This window comes from Crinia signifera, chromosome 11, assembly GCF_055691185.1.
Source record: "Crinia signifera chromosome 11, ASM5569118v1, whole genome shotgun sequence".
NCBI classification, from domain to species: domain Eukaryota; kingdom Metazoa; phylum Chordata; class Amphibia; order Anura; family Myobatrachidae; genus Crinia; species Crinia signifera.
In genome coordinates, this window is record NC_139227.1 from 9,713,943 (window position 1) to 9,721,617 (window position 7,675).

The window sequence follows — 7,675 nt, forward strand, 5'->3', positions numbered from 1 at the left end:
AAATACAGCGCTGCTTGTTTTCTTTTTTTCATTTGTATACACTTAGTGGTGCTTGACTTTACACCTCACCCAATCAGCAGCTTATTAGAGAAACCACTCCCAGAGGCGCCTGAATATACCCATTGCTAAACTGCATTGCAACATGAGTTTTTCACAGATTTTTTGGTATCTATGTCGACGTACACATTGTAGAAGTGTGCCGTGCCCCCTTGCATGGCTCGCTGTGCCCGGTACACTATTTTATTCTCCCTCCACGTCCACTGTGATGATAAAGTATGAAAAAAGGGATGCAGTTGAAATCCCGGCGGTCGGAATCCCAGCGGTCAAAATACCGACGCTGGAATCCCAACTGCCAAAATCCCAGCACTTTGTCCCTCTGTGGGTGTCCACGACACCCATAGAGATCCACGCCCCCCCCCCCCTTGTCGGGATTTCAGCAGTCGGGATTCTGGCGTCAGGATTTTGGTTGCCGAGATTCCGACCGCCGGGATTCCGACCGCCAGGATTTCGTATCAATCCCTGAAAAAAGTTGGTTTAAAAAAACAAACCATGATAATCTTGTGTAGACCATGTTCATATCGACCTTTTGCTTGTGTCAACCTTCTGTCAATGTCAATTTAGTGTATGACCACCATTTTTAGGCATCTAACTATTTGCTGTCGACCATTTGTGATCGAGTCATTGTCGATCTCGTCATTGTTGATCCGTTTTCTGGATACAAAATAACTGTGGGGTGCATGAATGCCCTTTAACCTTCTGGGCCCCCACAGACATCTGGACCCATGTTATCTGTTCCCTCTCATCTCTCTCAACACCCCTGACTGTAGATGGTCAGTGCCAATGGAGCCTTCTTCAACTAGCCTTCTCTGGAGAGCCATTGTTTACCAAGGCCTATTATCATTTATTGTTCTCAGCTACAGTACAATAGATAGAACAATACAGTAGGGGATTAGCAGAGGATTAAATCCGACAGCTCTGGCTCACTTAATCCTATTAAAGGGTTAGATGAGGATGGCTCTATCTGTACAAGATGGCCAGCCAATGACCAGAAAGGGCCATGTACATGAATGTGGGCTGGCGTACCGTATATTATTTATATGTATTAGGATGCTGAGGAATATAGCAGCATTCAGATTGGTACATGTTTTTTTTTTTAGCCTAAAATATCTTTGGTACATGCATTTGTGTACCTGAAAACAGTTTTATTGTGTCCAGTAGTTATTTTGTTGACTCATCCTGTAATGTAAAGTTGCTTTTCACCACGGTCCTTCATAAGCAGCATTCTTGCTTTGGCAACGCTCTTATCTTGCATGACACAGATACATTTTGGCATAGTGTAAAATGATCTTTTGTCTTACCTTTACCTTGGTATATAAAGCACTGGATACTGCTTTATTGTGTCTGCGGCCCTTTAGAACAATATTCCACAAATAGAAATGTGGCCTGAACATTTGCAGCTGAATTTGTGTTTGGAGACTGAATTTACAATCATTTTTGTGGGTATTGGTCTGTATATTTGAGGGGGAAAAGACATCCCTATAGACATTGCTATACTGTACCTTCAGTATTTGTCCTTATTGGCTGTCTTGATGGCCCTTGCTGGGATCAAATCTTTGCAAAGGAGAACAGCCGTATTTCAAGAGCCTGACCGAAGCCAAAACTCCAAAGCCAGCCTTTATTACATTGTCAACACACAGTGGATCCTTGTGCTGCCCTAGAATAGTCCACCTGGAATACTTAATTGTTGCATGGCCCAGACTCTGACATATAGGCTGAGAGGTGATCTAAAAAAAAGGACAGTGCTGGCTGTTCTTCTTATGGGCTATATGAAATAGCTCACTGTAAATATGTACAGTGTGCGAAGAGGGGGGGGTTACTATTATTATGGAAGGGGGGGGGTTATTCCTCACTGAATGATGAAACATATTTCCCAATTCATTATGATCCTGTCCACAGCATAAATGAAATTTTTGTTCCTTTCGTTACCAGGTTTGCTCACACCTCCATAGGCATTCCTGTTGCAGAGGTACACTGTGTGCCAAGTGATGATATACAACTCATGCTCTCTAGTGCCAGATGTACTAAGCTTGAAAAGCGATCAAATGGAAAGTGATAAACCACCAGCCAATCAGCTCCTAGCTACCACGTCACAGGCTGTGTTTGAAAAATGACAGTTATGAGCTGATTGGTTGGGGGTTTTATCACTCTCTATTTTATCACATTTCGAGGCTTAATACATCTCACCCTAAAACTCCACCGCTTTAACATTTGGTAAACTCTCCCAACTCATTCTACTCCCTCTGCATATATAACCAACCCCAGTCCCATGCCCACCCCTTTCCCGCTAGCTCACACTGTGTCAGCATCTATACTGTACGCTGTCACGAGCAGGGCCCTCTCTTCCCTCTGTGTCGCATTTGTACGATCTCTCCTTTGCTAAGTTCCGTGGTGGTTTGCACATAAACAAAGATGATAAATTCATGAAAAGTCATATTACAAAGCTTGGCCATAGTGCACTCACATACCTTCCAACATTCTCATTGGGTATGGGTCATAAGGTCGACATACGTTATATCGTCCACTAAAGGTCAACACATAAAATCAGTCGACATGGCTAAGGTCGACCGGGTTGGAAGGTTGACATGATAGATGATAGTCAAACGGTCAACATTTGTCCAAAATTTCGACGTAAGTCGACATGAACACCGTATCATTGTATTGCTCGCTACGATCGGCACACTATTATATTCTCCCTCAACCACCTGTTTTGGAATTAAAAAAAAAAACTCATGTCCACCGTTTCCCTATCGACCTTCCCATTGTTGACATAATGCTTGTGTCAACCTTCCGACCCAGTCGAACTTAGTCATGTTGACCTATTTCATGTTTCGATCTAAGCCAAGTCAACCTTTAGTGGTCAAACTGTCAACCTTTTTAGCGTCGACCTAGCTACCGTATTTCTTCCCACCTTGGTGATTTTGAGTCCCGTGCAGCAAAGCGAAAAGGGGCCCAGCCTCTAATATTATTCCACGAGCAGCATTTCTAAGCATCAGATGTGTATTTGTATGTGCGCAGCATTTCTCTGGAGCCAAGTCAACCATGTCGGCAGCGGAATAATCAAGCACGTCCTTACTTTTGTTATGGATGCAAGATATTGCTGATAAGGAAACAGAGAGCTTTCACAGCTCAGCTGACTTTCAGTAAGAGTTAGATTTGATTTTCTAATTGTGTGGCTTCGAGGAGCTTGAATTTCTTGCCTAGAATTTACATTGTTACGTCTTATCGTCCGCTCTAGGCTTCTGTAATGCAATTAAATTGATTCATATAAATGCACTACTGGAATCAGCGTCAGGATTTCCAGATACTAAACAACTTTTCTTCATCTTCCGATGAAATCATACGGACAGCCAACTCCTCAAGGATATAAATGAGTCATTAAATCAACTTATTAAAGCAAACTAAATATAAAGATGCAATCAGGGATGTGGGCTGGTGTTTAGTACAGAATACAAACACTATATGACTGGCTTTCTGTCATGGTATTGATCTTGGGTTGAGATTAGTGATAATGAATGGGTAGTACTGAGTCACAAGACTATCTGATTAGTTATTATCTGTTACTTTATAATAATGGCAGCCATTTTGTTTCTGTAATCTAGAACATGGGGGGGGGGACAAAAAGAAAACTATACACATATACAAAATGCTGTTGGGCATTTAGGGGTCAAGACTGCCAAACCCTGTTGTTGTTTTTTTTAAGACAAAAAGCCCCAGTGCAGTAAATGGCCTATTGTCACATAAAGTTTTAACCTGGTTCTGCACTCAAGCAAATTCTGTACATTCTAAGTATGTTTAAATAGCACAGATCCCAACTGTCCCTCTTTTTATTTTTTTGGAACATTTCTGCATCCCGTCCAGGGCCAACAGTGTCCCACGGCGGTGAAGAGTCCCCCCTGTTACCCGTGAATGTCCACCAGAGGGGCTAGAGGCATAGCCAGCAGCTCACAGGGGTGCTGGGCATGCCCCCACAGCATCGGAAACAGCGCGTGGCCTTAAGGTAGCGCTGCGAGTATCGGCCACACCCCTTCCCACTAGGCCATGCCCCAAAAATTTCAGTGCACTGTCTCTCCTTACAGCGCTCAAAAGTTTGAAGATATGATATAGGGTAAGAGCAACTTTTGTATTCATTCTTCAAACTCCTCACATGTATGAGAAATCACCCTAGAATAGTGATGGTGTACGTTGGCACTCCAGCTGTTGTTGGACTCCACATCCCAGCATGCCCTGCAACAGTTTTACCATGGCCAAATAGCAAAACTGTAGCAGGGCATGATGAGGTGTGTAACTCGACAACATCTGGAGTGCCAAGGTTCTCCATCACTGCACTAGAACAACCATATCAGTGCTAGAACTGAATATTTAACCTACAGTAAGCACACTCCAAAGTGCCATGGGCAAAGTGACATGGATCTGGGTAACTTGCAGAGAAATGTTCAGCTTTCATGAAACGGATTATTTGCTACTAGAGAGAAAGTAGTTCCCTTGGAACCTTTCTCCAGACCAAGATGTGGTAGAGGAAGCTAGCCCTTGCAACAACGTGTCAATATCTTCATAAAGCTGTGGCAATCAGCCCTCAGAGAAACCACCTGGTAGAGTAGCTCTAGGTGTCCACCATAGCTAATGCATCTGAATGTGCAGGGATTGTACTTGGCACGCCCCCAAAATGGAGGCAACATGCCTTTGTTTTGAGCAACAGACCCTTCCTCATCATCCAAATGCCTTCAACTTACCAATGAAACTGCATCATACAGGGCACTGTAGATGGGGTCAGAGCATCATCACAACACCATGTGCACTGCATTTAGGAAAAATACATTGTTCCAAATGCATTAGTCATTTGTGATTAATTATAGACTACTTCTGAGGCTGAATCTGGGCCATGTCTCTCTTACTCCAACCAAACCACACCACCAGTGGTTGCCATAAACACCAGTCACCAATGAATGATATTCTGTAATACCAGTCTAAGCTATACAACACTGGAGCAAAGACAAGTGAGTGCGGTTTATGCATATCATATATCTATTTCTAGCTGAAAAGGCTTATGGCTTCTAACAGAAACAAGTACCTACATCAGTACATCAGTTCTTACATTGTCTGTTCACTAGCTTACTGTATGTATCAACTGTACTGCATACTTCTTATGTAGTAGGCTCATTTATAATGGTTAGCATTACTGGCTCACACTGTGGTCATGGGTTTGATTCCCACCATGGCCCCAACTGTGACAACTGTGTTGTCTCCTCATGCTTGGGTGTGTTTCTTCCGGGTATTCCAGTTTTCTACCACAATTCTAATATATACTGGTAGGTTAATTGGCTTCCAACAAAAATTAGCCCTAGAATGTCTGTGTGCATGTACATGTGGTAAGGAATATAGATTGTAAGTTCCACTGGGGCAGGGACTGATGTGACTGTTTAAATATTCTCTGTAAAGCGCTGCGGAATGTGTGCGCTATATAAATAACAATAAATAAATACATTTGGGCAGAGATGTCATCAATTTAAAGTCATTATGTATTTACTTAGTTATATATTTACCTATAATATTACTGCACTTTTAGAAATAGTAATAATAATAATAATAATAATAATAATAATAATAATAGATGAGTGTGTCCTGATTTCGGAAATCCAGGCGCTACCGAATGGCAAGGATCCAAACTGATATCCGAGCGTCGTTCGGTTATACTCTACAATGCCGGCATGCAGAATGAGGCAAAACATAATCATCCCAGCATCTGATTCTCACAACACTTTTACCATTCTGCCACTGCCTGCCGAAGGCTGGAGCGACATAAAAAACTCCTGAAACTGCCCTGCTATCACCTCATACAAGAGGTTGTGATGCGCTGGAACCACCCTCTTTATGCTGCAGAGGATGGAGAAGCAGTAAAAGGCCATTCAAGCCTACACAGCCATCTACAACATAGGAAAAGAAGCGAGGAAGCCCCTGACTCAATTGTAGTGTTGTGCAAGGTTCTCCAGCCATTTGAACATGCCACACGTGAAGTCAGTTTCGACACTGCCAGCTTGAGTAAAGTCATTCCCATAATCAGGCTGTTGCAGAAGCAGCTGGAGAAAGTGAAGCGCTGCGATTTCACAAAGCATATAGCTCTTGTGGATGAAGCCCTTCATTCACTTTGCCAGGATATGAGGGAGGTCAGTCTATAAAAGTCACAGGAATACATTCTGGCCACTGAGTTCAATCCTCGGGTTAAAGCATATGTTGTGTCTCGGTTTCAAGTCTACATCAGTGCAAAGACCTGCTGGCCAGGAGATTGTCATCTGAAGCAATCCGTGACACAGCCACAGCTCCTCCTTCATTTTCTCCCAAATGTCCTACCCGACCCGCTGGTGATGATGCAGGGAAGGCAGGAGCGAGTTTGGACATCTGGTCTGGACTGAAGGACCTGTCAAACGATTGCTGACATGTCTACTATCACTGCATACGGTGCTGTCACCTTTGAAAAAATGGTGGAGGATTACTTTGGTGACAGCATCCAAGTAGACATGTCAGACAGTCCGTACCTGTACTGACAGGAAAAAAGGCAGTTTGGAAGCTTTTGTACAAACTGGCTCTATTTAACCTGAGTTGTCCCCCTCCAGTGTGTATTCCAAAAGAGTTTTTAGTGCAGCTGGAAACCTGGTCAGCGAGCGGCGTCGAAGGATGATGTTAATCAAAATAAATGATCAATTCCTCAACGAAGACCAGAAATTGCCGCCAGAGACTTCAGAGGGATCCGTGATTGTGGAGTCCAGTGGGGATGAATTGATAATCTGTGAGGATGATGAAGTACACGCTGAAGGGGGTGAGGAATCAGAGGAGGAGGACATTTTGCCTCTGTAGATCTGGTTTATACAGGGAGAGATGAATTGCTTCTTTTTTTGTGGGGGCCCAAACAAACCAATCATTTCAGCCGCAGTCATGTGGCAGACCCTGTCGCTGAAATGATTGGTTTGTTAAAGACAGTGTGCATTTCCTATTTACACATAATATAAGGTTGGGTGGGAGGAGCCAAGGACAATTCCATCTTGCACCTCTTCTTTGGGGCCTAGTTTTTCAAATTGCCATCCTGTCTGCCACTGCAGTGCCACTCCTAGATGAGCCACTTGTTTGTGCTGCAGACTTGTGTGGCTTAGCATAGTCGTCCAGCTACGTTGGTGCAACCTTTTGTCCTAAAAACAACATTGGGAGGTGTGAGGTATTCAGAACAGACTGGAAATGAGTGGAAATTAACGTTATGGAGGTTAATAATAGCGTAGGAGCAAAAAAAGAATTCTGAATATTTAGCGATTTTTATGTTGTCTTAAAAAAAAAATATCCAGATCCAAAACACTGTCTGAGATATAGATCCAAAACATGTTTCACAAAAAACACATAGTGGGCGGTGCACATCCCTAATAATAATATATCGTATCCATTCCTCTTCTGTTGTTTGCAGAATCTAAATATAGTCATATCAGAAAGAAGAAAATGATTTTATTTTTATTTTCCTGTCTTATATAACAATAAAATATCTGTCAAAAAAACATAACTGAATATATTTTGGTTTAAAGTTATAGATATATATATATATGTTAACATTGCACTTCTTTATATATATATATATATA